This window comes from Oncorhynchus keta, chromosome 14 (genome assembly GCF_023373465.1).
Source record: "Oncorhynchus keta strain PuntledgeMale-10-30-2019 chromosome 14, Oket_V2, whole genome shotgun sequence".
Classification (NCBI taxonomy): Eukaryota; Metazoa; Chordata; class Actinopteri; order Salmoniformes; family Salmonidae; genus Oncorhynchus; species Oncorhynchus keta.
Window position 1 is genome coordinate 71,062,523 of NC_068434.1, and position 19,212 is coordinate 71,081,734.

Here is a 19,212-nt window from a genome sequence, read left to right on the forward strand (position 1 = left end):
GGTGGTGCTGCAGCTGAGCAGGAGCTGAGTGTTCCAGTGGGGTCGGTGGTGCTGCAGCTGAGCAGGAGCTGAGTGTTCCAGTGGGGTCGGTGGTGCTGCAGCTGAGCAGGAGCTGAGTGTTCCAGTGGGGTCGGTGGTGCTGCAGCTGAGCAGGAGCTGAGTGTTCCAGTGGGGTCGGTGGTGCTGCAGCTGAGCAGAAGGCTGAAGTGTTCCAGTGGGGTCGGTGGTGCTGCAGCTGAGCAGGAGCTGAAGTGTTCCAGTGGGGTCGGTGGTGCTGCAGCAGAGCAGGAGCTGAAGTGTTCCAGTGGGGTCGGTGGTGCTGCAGCAGAGCAGGAGCTGAGTGTTCCAATCCGGGTCGGTGGTGCTGCAGCTGAGCAGGAGCTGAGTGTTCCAGTGGGGTCGGTGGTGCTGCAGCTGAGAGCAGGAGCTGAAGTGTTCCAGTGGGGTCGGTGGTGCTGCAGCTGAGCAGGAAGCTGAAGTGTTCCAGTGGGTCAGTGGTGCTACCCAGCTGAGCAGGAGCTGAAGTGTTCCAGTGGGGTCGGTGGTGCTGCAGCAGAGCAGGAGCTGAGTGTTCCAGTGGGGTCGGTGGTGCTGCAGCTGAGCAGGAGCTGAGTGTTCCAGTGGGGTCGGTGAATTGCTGCAGCTGAGCAGGAGCTGAGGAAGTGTTCCAGTGGGGCGGTGGTGCTGCAGCTGAGCAGGAGCTGAGTGTTCCAGTGGGGCCGGTGGTGCTGCAGCTGAGCAGGAGCTGAAGTGTTCCAGTGGGGTCGGTGGTGCTGCAGCTGAGCAGGAGCTGAGTGTTCCAGTAGGGTCGGTGGTGCTGCAGCTGAGCAGGAGCTGATGTTCGAGTGGGGTCGGTGGTGCTGCAGCAGAGCAGGAGCTGAGTGCGCCCCGCCCCGTCGCCTCCACAATCCTCCAGCCCATGTCCTCACAGATGCAGTCCTGCAAACGCAAAGAGACACCATTGGTGCTATTAGAGGTTGCCAATGAGTTGAAGTGGGACAGGCACGGCTTGGCTTCTGCGGGTGCTTCTCTGTAAAGCTGAGCCCACTACAGCACAGAGATCCAAGAGAACAGCTCTTGGTATCGAAACCGGCTTATAAGCCACTCATCATCATTGGCCAGTAAATCTTGCTGGTCTCTGAAAAAATTCACTCTCCCGAATTATTCCATTCGCCAAATCTTCCAACAGTGCCAAAGCAGCCATTGTGTGTCATTAGGCATTGTTATTGCATGCCTTTAATAACCACCCATTTGATTGTCAATTACCTGATTACCCTGTAACTGACAATTGTAACTGACAATGACAGGGCCATTATCACATTGACATTTCTGCTCAACTGTAACAGGTTCTTCCTGGGAAGGAGAGGCGGACAAAAAATACAGCGTGGTTATAATTCATGGTTCTTTAATAAAGAAACTATACATGAATAAACTACAAAAACAAGAAATGTGAAAACCCCGAAACAGTCCGTGTAGTACAAATACTGACACAGGAGACAATCACCCACAAAACCCAACACCAAACAGGCTACCTAAATATGGTTCCCAATCAGAGACAATAACTAACACCTGCCTCGATTGAGAAGCAAACCATATCAGGCCAAACACAGAAACAGACAAACTAGACACACAACATAGAATGCCCACTCAGATCACACCCTGACCAAACAAACATAGAAACATACAAAGCAAACTATGGCCAGGGTGTGACAGTACTCCCCACCCCCTCCCAAGGGTGGACTCCGGCCGCAAAACCTGAACCTATCGGGGAGGGTCTGGGTGGGCATCTGTCCGCGGTGGCGGCTCTGGTGCTGGACGTGGCCCCCACTTCACCATAGTCTTAGTCCGCCACATTGTCCGCTTCCGTGGCCTCCTAACCACAGAGGGGTAGCTCGGGACAGAGGGGCAGCTCCATACTGGCTGACGACTCTGGCAGATCCTGGCTGACTGGCGGCTCTGGCGGATCCTGGCTGACTGGCGGCACTGGTGGATCCTGGGTGACTGGCGGATCCTGGCAGACTGGCGGCACTGGCGGCTCCTGGCGGCACTGGCGGCTCCTGGCAGACTGGCGGCACTGGCGGCTCCTGGCAGACTGGCGGCACTGGCGGCTTCTTGCAGACTGGCGGCTCCTTGCAGACTGGCGGCACTAGCGGCTCCTTGCAGACTGGTGGCACTGGCGGCTCAGGACAGACGGGAGACTCTGATGGCGCTGGGCAGACGGGTAGCTCAGGCGGCGCTGGGCAGACTGGAGACTCCGGCAGCGCTGGAGAGGAGGAAGGCTCCGGCAGCGCTGGACGGAGGAGCTCTGGCGCCTCTGGACTGAGGGGCAGAAACTCTGGCAGCGCCGGACAAGCTGGAGCACCTGTAGGGATGAGACAGAGAGACAGCCTGGTGCGGGGGGCTGCCACTGGAGGGCTGGTGCGTGGAGGTGGTAGCGGATAGACCAGACCGTGCAGGCTCACTGGAGCTCTTGAGCACCGAGCCTGCCCAACCTTACCTGGTTGAATGCTCCCGGTCGCCCTGCCAGTGTGGCGAGGTAGAATAGCCCGCACTGGGCTATGCAGGCGAACCGGGGACACCATGCGCAAGGCTGGTGCCATGTAAGCCGGCCCAAGGAGACGCACTGGAGAACAGATGCATAGAGCCGGCTTCATGGCACTTGGCTCGATGCCCACTCTAGCCCGGCCGATACGTGGAGCTGGTATGTACCACACCGGGCTATGCACCCGCACTGGGGACACCGTGCGCTTCACAGCATAACACAGTGCCTGCCCGGTCTCTCTCGCCCTCCGGTAAGCACAGGAAGTTGCCGCAGGTCTCCTACCTGGCTTCGCCATACTCCCTGTGTGCCCCCCTCCCCAATACATTTTTGGGGCTGACTCTCGGGCTTCCATCCACGCCGCCGTGCTGCCTCCTCATACTAGCGCCTCTCCGCTTTCGCTGCCTCCAGCTCTTCTTTGGGGCGACGATAATCTCCTGGCTGTGCCCAGGGTCCTTTACCGTCCAATTCGCCCTCGCGTGTCCATTCCTCTTTGCGCTGCTGTTGCCTGTTACCATGCCTCTTGGTCCTGTTCTGGTGGGTGATTCTGTAACGGAGTTCTTCCTGGGAAGGAGAGGCGGACCAAAATGCAGCGTGGTTATAATTCATGGTTCTTTAATAAAGAAACTATACAAGAATAAACTACGAAAACAAGAAACGTGAAAACCCGAAACAGTCCCGCGTGGTACAAATACTGACACAGGCGACAATCACCCACAAAACCCAACACCAAACAGGCTACCTAAATATGGTTCCCAATCAGAGACAATGACTAACACCTGCCTCTGATGGAGAACCATATCAGGCCAAACACAGAAACAGACAAACTAGACACACAACATAGAATGCCCACTCAGATCACACCCTGACCAAACAAAACATAGAAACATACAAATCAAACTATGGTCAGGGTGTGACAGCAACGAACATGTGATAACAATATATGAAACTGTGCACTCCTATCTGCCTGGCTGAGGCATCGAAAACGGCATCAGTTTAAATGTAATACGTCTCACTGTTTACCTTATTTATGAGAATACATGTCATAACATGCAGGTATTGTTTAATAATTACAGATCCAATTAAATGTGCTTCCCGATTAAACTGTACAACATTTGAGGGGTTATTTTGCAAAAGCAGATATCTCCATTTGTATTTTTGATCCTAAATCATGCTGTGTGTTTTGTGTGCACTGCAGGGAACTCTTCATATATAGAACGTGAGACGTAATATTTCGACTTATTTTACACAATGGTATCTCCAGTTTGTGCAGACATATAGGTCAAAGTGTATGTGGAGGACCGCATATTCTCCCGTCAAGTTTGTTTTATGATAAATGCTTAGAAAGTGGCTTACACCTTTTGTGCATACAATGTCTATAAATGAGGCCCCTGGCCTTCATAATCACCCGACCTCAGCCCAATTGAGATGGTTTGGGATGAGTTGGACCGCAGAGTGAAGGAAAAGCAGCCAACAAGTGCTCAACATATGTGGGAACTCCTTCAAGACTGTTGGAACAGCATTCCTCGTGAATCTGGTTGGCAGAATGCCAAGCGTGTGCAAAGCTGTCATCAAGGTAAAGGGTGGCTACTTTGAAGAATATAAAAAAATGTTTCACCCTTTTTGATTACTACATAATTCCATATATGTTATTTCATAGTTGTGATGTCTTCACTATTATTATACAATGGTAAAAACAAAGAAAAACTATGTGTCCAAACGTTTGACTGGTAATGTACATCTATACTGTATATATGCAGGCCAAACTATTACACTTTCTGGGTGTGAGTCCAGATCCCTCAGACTAGCTTGTGGTTCCTGACTGGGCATAGACACTGCTACGAATCCCTTTTGGCCCGACAGTCTAGGGGGGATGGTAACTAGACCCGTAACATAACTCATGCAAATTATAGTGAAAAAGTAAGAGTGAGAACGAAATAACCACAGACAATTAAATTACCGTCAAACACTCATGGTTTATTTGAAAACACACAGTAATGGGGGGAGCAGGAAAAGGGGCTGAGCTGGACCCAAGGAAAGAAACAATAAGTATCCAAAAACACCCCTAAGCTACTTCACCAACAGCTAACTAACTAACCAAAAATACAGTGGGTGGTCCGCCCAGTTCTAACTAGTGTTTTTATACAAAGTATTCCGACGGGTAGCGTATGCCCATGGGCGACTTATCTTGGTACCCCCCTTTCCCACCGTCAAACAAACACCATAACAAAACCAATACTCACAGGTGGGGACAAAGTGACATGTAGATGCAAAAACCAAACAAGACATCTACAGACAGATGGCATTGACAGAGAGATTGAGCTCCAGAGGAAACAACAGACAGGGTTTTTTAAACCAAGGGAAAGGGAATGTGATAGGGTAATGGAAACAGGAGGAGGTGTGTCTTCTGATTAGTGACTGATTGATGACTGATTGGGGATTGATGATTGCCACCTGCGAGGGGAGACGGAGATAAAATAAATACACACACACAGGATACTCACAAAATACCTGTATCCGTAACAGACACCCTTCTTGGTGTTTGAGTTATGTGTTGGGGTGGTGAGATAAGAGCGGTGAGCCAGCAGAGTGTGAGGGTATGTATAAGTGAGAACCGTGGGGAGAGGCTGTGAGACAGAGACCCTACAGCCACATAGCAAACACTCTTTATCTAAATGCAGAAGAGCAGATGGATGAATGTTAGTGTGGGAGAGAGGAGGAATGGGTGTGAGTGTGTGTACTCTTTCCATGACTGTACATGTGGGTTTCTATGTGTGTGTGTGTGTGTGTGTGTGTGTGTGTGTGTGTGTGTGTGTGTGTGTGTGTGTGTGTGTGTGTGTGTGTGTGTGTGTGTGTGTGTGTGTGTGTGTGTGTGTGTGTGTGTGAGAGCAGGAGGTGTCACACCACGGGGGGAAGAATCCAACACACCAACATATGGATACACCCTCAGACTAACCGATACATTCTTTCTCAGGCTTGACCACCCACATGTTGGGTTTTCTCTTGTCCAATAAGATATGGAATATTCTATATTTGTGGACTTCATGGACCTCCACTTTGTTGATATCATGGCTAACAGAAAGAGTGAGAGACAAACAAATAGCGAGTGGAGAGGAAACAACTCAATTATTAGATTTGATTGAGGCTTGAGGGAGAGAAAAGGATCGTTTGGGTTTAGGTTACGCCAGACATTTGTTATGTCTAACGATCATCTTTATTATTTAATACATTATTAAACACTCTTATTATTTCTGCACTCATCCGTTCCTCTAGCTTTTAATTAAACAATGACCAGCGGCTACCAAGGCAACCGTCACATTGTTTGGAGTCCTTTGGCATTGCTGTGGAACAGCAGTCAATTTCTGATGAGTGCGTGGTGAATTCCCCCGTGAAACGCGTTTCCCAAGCAACAGCAAGATAACATGACAGGGAATTTGTTTTCTGCTGTCGCCAGGATGGGGCTTTCCTTTTCTCTTTCAGCAATGGGGGAAGAAAGACAGTAAATAAAATAGAACATTTTATATAAAAATGTAAACGAGACTAAACAAACTATACATATCAAATTATAAATTAAACACAACCATGATATTGACTGACTGAGCCTCTACATGACACTTGCCAGCAGATTTACTGCATATTATATACATGTAATATGCTGGGCCAGTGAACATGGAAAAACAAAACCATTTCCAGTGTCTCTATTCATTACTCCATGAAAATGGCCAGAATTCTTCTACTTTCTTTGAGACTGACCCACCTTAGATGTGCCCATCGTGCTTCTCTCCAGTCTAAAGGCAGATGCAAATGGTCATCCACGCTATTCAAAGCAAAGATTGACTAGGCATTAAACAGTGGTGGAAAAAGTACGCAATTGTCATACTTGAGTAGAAGTAAAGATACCTTATTTGAAAATGACTGAGTAAAAGTGAAAGTCACCCAGTAAAATACTACTTGAGTAAAAGTCTTAAAGTATTTGGTTTATATATACCTAAGTATCAAAGTAAATGTAATAGTGAAAATATACTTAAGTTTGAAAAGTAAAGTGTTTGTGTTTAGTGAGTCTGCCAGATCAGAGGCAGTAGTAATGACTAGAGATGTTCTCATGATAAGTGCATGAATTGGACCATTTTCCTCTCCTGCTAAAAGCATTCAAAATGTACTTTTGGGTGTCAGGGTAAATGTATGGAGTAAAAATACATTATTTTCTTTAGGAATGTAGTGGATTAAAAGTAAAAGTCATCAAAAATATGAATAGTAAAGTAAAGTACAGATACCAAAAGAACGACGTACTTTACACCACTGGCATTAAATGATGGAATTGCAGGTCAGTAGTTCTGTGCCAGTCTATAGACATCGGCCCTGTTCTGCCATGCCACATATCACTCTTCATATGCAAAAATATTCAAATGAACAGCAGTAGTCCGTACTCCCCACCATCACCTCCCTCCCTATATGACTATATCACTGCCATGGAGCCCAATTGAGGTCTATACATTTGTGGAAAAGAGCTTCCGGAGGTCTGGTCTTCGTATTGATTTTTACTACCCTGGCTTATTGGTTTATGAAATGTTATTTCCTCTGACTCCTTGTCAGACGGATAGAGAGCCTGGCCAGGGGAAGGAAGGGAAGGAAGGAAGGAGCTGCAGTATTTCCCAATGCAGTTTGAAAATTGAAAATCAAGTTATTGTTTTTTTTATTTTCCTTTTCTTTCTTTTCCTCTTGCGGTCTGTCAGCGGTCTGTCAGCAGTCTGTCAGCGGTCTGTCAGCGGTCTGTCAGCGGTCTGTCAGCGGTCTGTCAGCGGTCTGTCAGCGGTCTGTCAGCGGTCTGTCAGCGGTCTGTCAGCGTCTGTCAGCGGTCTGTCAGCGGTCTGTCAGCGGTCTGTCAGCGGTCTGTCAGCGGTCTGTCAGCGGCGGTCTGTCAGCGGTCTGTCAGCGGTCTGTCAGCGGTCTGTCAGCGGTCTGTCAGCAGTCTGTCAGCGGTCTGTCAGCGGTCGTCAGCAGTCTGTCAGCAGTCTGTCAGCGGTCTGTCAGCGGTCTGTCAGCGGTCTGTCAGCGGTCTGTCAGCGGTCTGTCAGCGGTCTGTCAGCGGTCTGTCAGCGGTCTGTCAGCAGTCTGTCAGCAGTTTGTCAGCGGTCTGTCAGCGGTCTGTCAGCAGTCTGTCAGCGGTTTGTCAGCGGTCTGTCAGCGGTCTGTCAGCGGTCTGTCAGCGGTCTGTCAGCGGTCTGTCAGCGAGTGGGCTGATTGTCCTGTGAGGCAGATCACAGGACAATTATCTCAGAGACACATCTCTCCTTTTAGACACACTAGACTGAGATGTGTATGTGGTTAACCCTTTCCATGCCCTGCTTCTGCAGCTCAAGCCATTCTGATCACTGCAGCTAAAAAGAGAATTCAGACACCCTTTAAATGAGAATGAAAGAAAATACACATTTGCCAAATGAGAGGGTGTAAAGGCGCTTATACTGTAAAATACCTGTAATATTAGGTTTCCAGTCATTTGATATATTTGATCAGAGCTCATACAAGTACCCAATAAGAATAGCCATGTTTGGTCATAAATTAGTATTCACATGAATATTCACTCAAAGCATGCAACATTTGCATAATGCAATTGGCCAAATTGGAATTCCATTGCTTATCTACTAGGTTCCCCTTTGTGTGGTAGTTAAACAAACCACATCACAATGTGTTATCACAGCTCCTATAGCAACAGTTATTGCTTTCAGCTCTAGGGCTTTTGGCATTTTCGGACTGACTCCATATCAGGAATTGTACAATCTCCATATGTACAAGCAGCCACCTGCTGTGTTTTAAAACAAGTGTTGGGTTTATTTAGATGTGTTTTCGGAAAGACACTGAAAACAGATGCAGGACCAAAACACTTTATTGCCTGAATCTCAATGCGCACAATTACTTTTCAAATAACACCAAAAGACCCAGGGGAAGATGTGTATTTCATATTAAATGTCTCATAATGAATGTTTTAGATTACTCTGGGATGATATATCACCATAAGTCATCAATTACAGTACAGCATCATGATGTTAGGGCGGATTTACTATTTTGTTTCTTCCAGCTCCATTTCCACATTACTTTTTCAGTCTCTACTGTTAATAGAAATGTAAAACTATTCATGCGAAATTTCACACTATGCACAGTCATTTTACATCGTAAGTCAATCAGAGTGAGAGGAATGCAGAGGAATGTATAGAGTCTCACCATACATTATGCAGTGCCATTGCAGCACAAAATAGGCTTTTCCTTCCTACTAGTGGCTTTATCAATGTTTATACCACAGATCACTTCACATACCGAAGCAATACTTCTCATTGGACTCAAGGTTTTTCATCAGTCGACTTGAGATCTCAGCAGCAGTAGCCTAAAGGCAGTCTGAGATAGAGAGGTAGACATCACATCTATTTTGAGCCGACCTATCCTGCCTTGTTGCCAACAGGGAGAGAAGGTGGAGAGAAGCCAGCAAGCCGGCCCTCTGTCAGAGAAGAGACAGTTCATGTTGACGGATGCCTTATGGGTACTCTGAAACACTCCCACACATTCGACCACTGCACTGCCCCCAGTCTGTGTGTGTAAAGCTGTAGCACCGCCCTATTTACTGTGGGCAACGTTTCAAATAGGCCCGCAGTGGCGAGTCCTGGAGAGCTGCTTATGATCTGCTGTGAGTGGTTGCTGTGGCAACAGTGAATGCAAAAACGAGGCCTGATGAGGTCCGGGGGCAGCGCTTTGAGGCGAGTCGCCGTGTGCTGCATTCTCACTCACACACACACACATGCAAACACGCACGCACACACACTCACACATCAACAGCATCACTCATCTGAGTACAAAGACGGCAACAGCGATCTTATGCAACTCTTTATCTCACATCTCTCTTCTCCCATTTAGCCACTATCACCATGGATATTTAGTGTATATGTCAGCAAATATCACCTTGACAATTCATGTTGGAAGACTCCCAAAGCTACAGTGTGAACCAAATGTGTGGTTGTTATGGCAATGGCATTGTGTATATCTTTGTAAAGTGTGTTTGTGTTGCATTATTCACCTTTTCCCTCTGAAGTCCACCACCCATAGGACACCATCATATCCCCAGGCTGTCAAAGGTTGATTTAAATCAGTCTGACTCATTTCTTCAAGATGGCTGCCAGTGGATGACATCTCTGTTCACTTATTTCCCCTCTCTTTACTTCTGCTTGGTTTAAGGGAAATACTACTTAATGGAGACACCAATTGAAACCAAAGCATGTTGCTTTAATGAGCAAAGCTGGCAACTAACTGCCCCTGATTGTGTCACTGTGAATATCTTTAGAAGACAAGCTCAGACTATGAGCAACCTGGGTGCATTTAGCAAGGCACATCGTTGTGCAGCTTTCAGATAGCATGTAGAAATATAGCATGTAGAACAAACATGCCTCTCTGACATGTATAATAAGGAATCATGTCAGCTCTATTCATGACATTTATATCTACAGCGTTTCCTAATGTTTGGATACTGAGCATGGCCCAGGGACAAACGTTGATGGGACGAGGCACATGTCTCACTGTATGAGACTGATGTTGGATTTCCATACATTTCTGACAGAGTGAAGTGGTCTAATATGTGGACTTTTACACACACTCAGCACTAATCACAGTGTTGCCTGAAGTCTAAAGAAATAAAACCCTCAACACCTCAAGGCTCAACACTAAATAGGTATCTTCTGCCACCGTCTGGTCAATGTGTGTATGTACTGCATCACACATCCTTTTGCAGACCAGTGTTACTGTGCTGCTTATGCAGCTCCCTGCCTAGACACTCACATATCTCTGGTTATGGGTTGAGAAAAATGGGTCATGATAGACAAGTATGCTGTTACAGTATTATGTATGACCAAAGTGTATTGAAATGGCACAGGCTTAGATGGGCACCTACTGGTTTACTGACTCTACCTGTCAAACATACTCTCGTAAAACTGATTATCCTACCGATCCTCGACTTCGGCAATGTCATCGACAAAATAGCCTCCAACACTCTACTCAACAAATTGGATGCAGTCTATCACAGTGCCATCTGTTTTGTCACCAAATCCCACTGGCTCCAGGTCATCTACCAGTCTTTGCTAGGTAAATCCCCGCCTTATCTCAGCTCCCTGGTCACCATACCAGCACCCACCCGTAGCACACGCTCCAGCAGGTATATTTCACTGGACAACCCCAAAGCCAATTCTGGTCTCTTTTGGCCGCCTTTCCTTCCAGTTCTCTGCTGCCAATGACTGGAACGAACTGCAAAAATCACTGAAGCTGGAGACTCATATCTCCCTCACTAGCTTTAAGCACCAGCTGTCAGAACAGCTCACAGATCACTGCACCTGTACATAGCCCACCTGTAAATAGCCCATCCAACTACATCATCCCCATACTGTATTTCTTTATTTATCTTGCTCCTTTGCACCCCAGTATCTCTACTTGCACATTCATCTTCTGCACATCTATCACTCAATCAATCAATCAAATCAATCAAATTTTATTTATATAGCCCTTCGTACATCAGCTGATATCTCAAAGTGCTGTACAGAAACCCAGCCTAAAACCCCAAACAGCAAGCAATGCAGGTGTAGAAGCACGGTGGCTAGGAAAAACTCCCTAGAAAGGCCAAAACCTAGGAAGAAACCTAGAGAGGAACCAGGCTATGTGGGGTGGCCAGTCCTCTTCTGGCTGTGAAGGGTGGAGATTATAACAGAACATGGCCAAGATGTTCAAATGTTCATAAATGACCAGCATGGTCGAATAATAACAAGGCAGAACAGTTGAAACTGGAGCAGCAGCACAGTCAGGTGGACTGGGGACAGCAAGGAGTCATCATGTCAGGTCGTCCTGGGGCACGGTCCTTGGGCTCAGGTCCTCCGAGAGAGAAAAAGAAAGAGAGAATTAGAGAGAGCATATGTGGGGTGGCCAGTCCTCTTCTGGCTGTGCCGGGTGGAGATTATAACAGAACATGGCCAAGATGTTCAAATGTTCATAAATGACCAGCATGGTCAAATAATAGTAAGGCAGAACAGTTGAAACTGGAGCAGCAGCATGGCCAGGTGGACTGGGGACAGCAAGGAGTCATCATGTCAGGTAGCATCATGTCAGGTAGTCCTGGGGCATGGTCCTAGGGCTCAGGTCCTCCGAGAGAGAGAAAGAAAGAAGGAGAGAATTAGAGAACGCACACTTAGATTCACACAGGACACCGAATAGGACAGGAGAATTACCCCAGATATAACAAACTGACCCTAGCCCCCGACACAAACTACTGCAGCATAAATACTGGAGGCTGAGACAGGAGGGGTCAGGAGACACTGTGGCCCCATCCGAGGACACCCCCGGACAGGGCCAATGTTTAATAGGTATATTGTAATTACTTCGCCACCATGGCCTATTTATTGCCTTACCGCCCTTATCTTACCTCATTTGCACACACTGTATATAGACTTTTTCTACTGTATTATTGACTATGTTTGTTTATTCCATGTGTAACTCTGTTGTTGTATCTGTTGAACTGCTTTGCTTCATCTTGGCCAGGTCGCAATTGTAAATGAGAACTTGTTCTCAACTAGCCTACCTGGTTAAATAAAGGTGAAATAAAAAATAAAAAAATGAAAAGGAACTCACTTCTAATCAGTTTATAGACTCCATCTAGTGGCCAAGAGTATGAAGTGCACTGGTTTATGTATGGTATGTAAACCCTGGCATGAATATGGACCTCAACGTAATATAATACGTTTACCTCAATATAAATGGTATTCAAAGAATAATAAACATCCGTATGACAATTTCTAACATTTACTTTTATTGTAAAGGTGATATATTCCAAAATATTAATATGTTAGAGGAGCAGAGAAAAAGAGAAGTAAAAGACATGTAAAAAACACCTACACAAGACTTTGGTAAGACTATTGGGTGATATTCCTATCAAAACATCCACAGCAAAAAAAAAAAAAAAATGATCTTATAATAACAATGCACAAAATCATAGAGATTTCTGTTGCGGTGTGTCTACATGAACAGTAGTACAGCTGAGTAAAAAGTCATACAGGAGATTTCTTGATCCTAGAAACATATTTTTTTCTGAAGGATTATAAAATGCTGGAATGGCTGGGTAACTGTGCTTTAAGTTCTGGGATAATATACACTACCAAAGAGGATACTACAGGATATAGCCTAACAGTACTATCGCTTATTAAATCAATTGGTGTTTTCAACATTATCATTATTCAAGAATATTATACCACAACAAGTTTACAGTAATCTTGCAGAAGAATCCTATATGTAACAGAGCTAGTTAATTTACGAACAGAGGAAAATCAGTCAGGTTCATCAGAGGCTAGGCATTATTTTGGGAAGCCTAGATCCTCTCTCGAAATGGCTGTTTGTTTTAGGCTCGAGAAGAGACCAAGGGAATTCCTTCCTTCCTTCTTGTAAAATAACACATGACCTTTGACCTTGAAGGATGGGTCATTTCAGAATTTGCTAAACTCTTTCCAAACTCTGACTAGAGGTGTATACAGAACCAGTGCCCCTTCCCCAATCTAAAATCTTCAGACTCAGCCCTGGATAAAACCAAGAGAGATTAAGGTCCGTGCCAGTCCTAAACAGAGTGCATTGGATCATTGAGTGACACTATGCCACCTCACGCTCCGTCACATAACCAAGTTGCCCATAGGCACAGATCTAGGATCAGCTTACAATCCCCAAACCTAATCTGAACTGTCAGAGGGGAAAACAACTGAGCTCACACCAGTGTTTATGGGCAACCTCCACCCACTCCGTACCCATCCCATCCCGTCCCGCCCAACTTGGTCCATCTAGCAGGGGTGCACGTTACACGCTCGGATCTCCTTCCTGTCCTTGCAGCTGGGGAGCTGGGCGCTCTTAAGCCTCCTCTTGGCTGTCATGAGACGCTCCTGAATCCCCCCGCCACACAGCTTGGTACAGTCCGTCCAGCTGGACCATGGCCTCATCTTACAGCCTGACCAGAGAGAAAGAGAAAGAGAGAGAAGGCATGGAGAAAGACATTTTATACATTTTCATGGAAATGTGTTCCTTGTTAAATAATAGCAAATATCATATTGAAGATAATGACTATCAAAACTGACTGTGATTTAGTTTTCTATGAGTACATTTACATGCACACTAATAATGCAATATTAAACTGATCATGGCAGTAGGTAGATCATACAATAGTCATGTAAACACATTACCCTGTTTGTCTTAATCGGGGAAGGTCAAAAGAAGTACGCATACGCTGATTAAAAGAATCTGGTCAGAGTGGAGTCCCACCAACCTGGGTGTTCAGCGGTCGACGTGGTCTCCTCCCCTGTCGCCCCCTGTTTGCTCCTCCTCTTCTCCCTCGCCTCCTTGCGTCGTTTCTTCTCGTCGCTGTTGACCTGTCCCTGGCCACCGCCACGGTTACACTTCCTGATCTTACACTTCTTCCTCTGTACAGTCTCGGGACACGAGTCCCCTCCGAACTGAGGCTCCAGCTTCACCATGCGTGTCCTGATCATGTGACCTTTACCACAGGATTTGTTGCACTCAGACCACTCCGTCCACTCTGACACCATACAGTCTGTTGCTAGAGAGAGAGAGAGAGAGAGAGAGAGAGGAGAGAGAGAGAGAGAGAGAGAGAGAGAGAGAGAGAGAGAGAGAGAGAGAGAGAGAGAGAGAGAGAGACGAGAGAGAGAGAGAGAGAGAGAGAGGAGAGGTAGGGAAAGGGTGGAGTAAGAAAGGTGAAGAGTTAATATGGGATGAAAGCTTGAAGATACACGTCATGACTTTGCATTAGTGTTCCTTTTTCTAAACATAACACAATATGAATCCCCTGGAAACAGATTCTCTGACTTATGTCCATAACGGGAACATTCTTACGAACTGCAAGGATGATTAGGGCTGGCCAGAATAATACGGCCAGCTTTATCCCCTCACTAAGACTGAGGGAAGACCAGTTAACAAGCTTTTTCACCCCAATACAATGACGTCTGCCAAAGTTAAAGCTGGTTATTTCTGCCTTTTAATCCCATTCTTCACAATAGAGCCCTTAAATTAGCTCCCTCATTTTCTAGGGAACAGGAGAAAGAGAGTATTTTCCTATGGTAATGTGTCTGCCAGTCCCGTACCTGACTAGAATATATATATAACCTATTAAGTCAGGCATAAATGTGAGAGCACATGGGCACTTCTGGGTTCCAATGTTCCCTCTCATATAAACCTGCTAATACTCCACCAGGGTATTCTCACGATAACCCTATCTGGGAGAGTTTGGGCTGGAGATGAGACTATGGGCACTCCTAACGCAGATGACATAAAGATGTGTACACACTAACAAGCCAAGTGTGTTATAAGTGTGCTTGTGGCGTGTGTGTGTGCATGTGGATATGATAGAGAGTGTATTATAAGCAGATGGATGCTCGGTTGCACAATGAAGATAATAATCAGCATTATTATGAACTACACATGTGAAGTACTGTTTCAGTTGGTGTGTCCACACATGAAGAAAGTAGATTCACTCCAATGTGTGTGCGTGTGTGAATGTTCCTTACGACACTCTGGCAGCATACACTTCTCCACCTGCTCCAGGTCCTCTGTACACTCTCCCAGCTCCACAGGAGACTTGAGCATGCGCTGCCTCGTCCGCATGCCCTTCCCACACGTCACACTGCAGTCACTCCAGTCAGACCACGGAGACAGCATACAGGGGATGGTGTCTGTGCACACAGGACACACACAAAATCATTGTCAATCCGATTTCATCTGGTTGGCATTTGTTGTGGTGTGTGAGTGATAGTGTGTGCGTGCGTGTGTTCAAGTGTTCATGTGTGTGTACAGATGAGCGTGTGTGTGCATGTGTGTGTTTGTTTGTATAAGCCTGCATATGCTTATCTGTGTGTGACTGTGTGTGTGTGCAGGAGTGTGTGTGCGGGAGTGTGTGTGTGTGTGTGTTACTCACGACACTCTGGCATCATGCACTTCTCCACCTCCAGCACCTCAGCCCCACAGATGGAGCCGTCCGGGGGAGGCATCTTCACCATGCGTTCCCTTCTCTTCATACCCAGCCCACAGGTGGCACTGCAGGAGTCCCACTCACCCCACTCTGTCACCAGACAACTGTTGGGTGCTAAAGAGAGGGGAGATCAGACAGTTAAGAGGGGAAAAGGCGGAGAGGGGGAAGGGAAGAGGAGGAGGGAATGAGAAAGGGAGAGGGAAGAGGAGGGAGGTGGGGGAGAGGAAGAGAGGGGGAGTGGGTGTGTTCAATGGGAGAGACAGAACTTAATCCACATATGCATTACTTTGTCCTGTAATCAGGCATAATTATACATCATCCTAATAGTTTGAACAGTACATTTGAATAATTTAGCAGATGCTCTTCCACTGAGAATTGATGCACACAATGAGCCTCATTTATCTACAGCCTAGAAATACATAGATTTGTTTATATGAAAGCGCATACACAGATTAATCAAAAGTGTCCTATACCTCGGAAAATGTTATTTTACCTGATTTAAAAGAAAACTTTGCTAAACGCAGCAATGTTTGTGATAAATGACTTTGTGAACCATTGATTTCAGGGGTGAAAGCTACTCACTGCATTCCTCGTTCACAATACACTTCTCGTTCTCCTCAGTAGGCAAGGTACACACAGAGCCATTGTCAGGGAACTGCTTGACGTAGCGTTCCCTGGACCGCAAGCCCATCCCACATGACATGCTGCACGGAGACCAGGTGATCCACTCTGACATCGTGCAGGTGGACCCTTCTGAGAGGTCGGGGGCAAAGTGCAGAAGGTCACAGTTAGTTATGGCATTTGAGTTGCATTCAGGATTTTAATGTCCTTACAGTGTTAGTAGCCACATCATACTTTATATAATCAACCAGTGTATAATGCATCTACATCATGGGACCTCCTGTTAGTCTCATTTATCATAACAAGACAATAGGAGACTATGAGCATCTATGTCAGCTCATGGCCATTAGAAGAGCTTGTACCAGTATGCCTGTACCCAAAGTGTTACCCAAGACCAGTATGCCTATACCCAAAGTGTTACCCAAGAGCTTGTACCAGTATGCCTGTACCCAAAGTGTTACCCAAGAGCTTGTACCAGTATGCCTGTACCCACAGTGTTACCCAAGAGCTTGTACCAGTATGCCTATACCCAAAGTGTTACCCAAGAGTTTGTACCAGTATGCCTGTACCCAAAGTGTTACCCAAGAGTTTGTACCAGTATGCCTGTACCCAAAGTGTTACCCAAGAGCTTGTACCAGTATGCCTGTACCTACAGTGTTACCCAAGAGCTTGTACCAGTATGCCTGTACCCAAAGTGTTACCCAAGAGCTTGTACCAGTATGCCTGTACCCAAAGTGTTACCCAAGAGCTTGTACCAGTATGCCTGTACCCAAAGTGTTACCCAAGAGTTTGTACCAGTATGCCTGTACCCAAAGTGTTACCCAAGAGCTTGTACCAGTATGCCTGTACCCAAAGTGTTACCCAAGAGCTTGTACCAGTATGCCTGTACCCAAAGTGTTACCCAAGAGCTTGTACCAGTATGCCTGTACCCACAGTGTTACCCAAGAGCTTGTACCAGTATGCCTGTACCCACAGTGTTACCCTACAGCTTGTACCAGTATGCCTGTACCTACAGTGTTACCCTACAGCTTGTACCAGTATGCCTGTACCTACAGTGTTACCCTACAGCTTGTACCAGTATGCCTGTACCTACAGTGTTACCCTACAGCTTGTACCAGTATGCCTGTACCTACAGTGTTACCCTACAGCTTGTACCAGTATGCCTGTACCTACAGTGTTACCCTACAGCTTGTACCAGTACGCCTGTACCTACAGTGTTACCCTACAGCTTGTACCAGTATGCCTGTACCTACAGTGTTACCCTACAGCTTGTAACAGTACACCTGTACCTACAGTGTTACCCTACAGCTTGTACCAGTACGCCTGTACCTACAGTGTTACCCTACAGCTTGTAACAGTACACCTGTACCTACAGTGTTACCCTACAGCTTGTACCAGTACGCCTGTACCTACAGTGTTACCCAAGAGCTTTGAAAATGCATAAGCTGTGAACACATTTATGCAACAGACATGTTTCTCCTCATTAATAACAACCCCCTGCTGTTGTTGCATTATGTTCAGGTGGGAGGGAGGGAGGGATAAGAGCCGCTCTGGGTGAGACTCACATGGATTTATATCTAAACCCTCCCTCTCCAGACTGAAAGACCTCATTAAACTCTGCCCTATAAAGAAGCTCATCATTAATAAGATGAGCAAATCATCAATGAATCATTAATAATAAGCAAATCATGAATAAGAGCCTCTAGAGTAAGAGCGTGTGTGTGTGTGTGTGTGTGTGTGTGTGTGTGTGTGTGTGTGGTGGTGGTGGGTTGTGTGGGTGTGGTAGGTGGGTGGGTGGGTGGTGGGTGTGTGTGTGTGTGTGTGCGTGCGTGTACACGCACATGCACACAAACACAGAATGATGCATACACACACATGGTCTCTCACACACACACACACACACACACACACACACACACACACACTCACACACACACACACACACACACACGACACACACACACACACACACACACACACACACACACACACACACACACACACACACACATTTTATTATTCATTAATGTTTCATTGCAAGCAGCAAAGACGTGACGCCCCTGTGTGTATTCTCATAACTTGTTATGTGTCTTTTAATAAAGCCTTAGTATCCACTGTAGCCTCCCGGCAGCTTTAGTCCATTACACATTTTATAGGCTTGTCTCAGAAACACAGTGTCCCTCTCACCTCTATGCTGCTACAACTTTGTTGTCTGAGCTACAAACGAGCTGGGGCTTTATCGATGACCCAACACCAATAAAGACCTGCAGTAAACCAGATTTTACCTTCCCCTGTGTTCTTTGCAATAACCTATGAAATGCTAACAAAGATGACGTCAACACTAATGAAGCTCCTAGAGGGACTTGAGGGTCGGATGTTGAAGTTTGTTTTTAGATGGGTGTTTGTACACCAAGACAGCAACAAGAAATACACATTTCCAGATTGTATCCTAGATTTTATTGTAGTATATCTGTTCATGTCAATATAAATTTGTGTAAACGGGGGTGGTTCGGTGAACCACGTTCACGTGTTGAGAAACATTGCCTGGAGACGAAGACTTGCATTAGCACCCCTGAGCTAATATATCGGCTTTAGCTCAGGTGGCAAACACAGTATTGTGAACCTTTGTTCGAAAGGTACATACTGACCCTCGTCGCTGCAGCCGGGCCCCATGCAGGGCTCAAAGTCCTGGGTGTGAGGACAGGGTACACTGAGGTCCAGCTGGGCCTTCAGCATCCTCCTGTCTCATCCTCTTGCCCTTGTCACAGGTGGCTGAGCTGCAGGCTGACCAGGGAGACCAGTTGGAGTAGATGCATGTCTCTGGAGTGTCGTCTGGAGGGAGGGAAAGTGGGAACGTGAGAGACAGTGGAGAGAGAGAGAGAGAGAGAGGGAAGGGGAGAGAGGGTGGCAGAGGAGTGGAGGGTTTAGAGAGAGAGAGAGAGAGAGAGAGAGAGAGAGAGAGAGAGAGAGAGAGAGAGAGAGAGAACGAGAGAGAGAGAGGAGAAATACATTA

At 46.4% G+C, this 19,212-nt stretch overlaps 1 pseudogene; it reads right to left on the reverse strand.

Annotated features, from left to right (window-relative positions):
* Positions 1 to 12,351: 12,351 nt before the first annotated feature.
* LOC127907084 (spondin-1-like) overlaps positions 12,352 to 19,212 on the reverse strand; it is a 22,163-nt pseudogene continuing 15,302 nt past the window's right edge.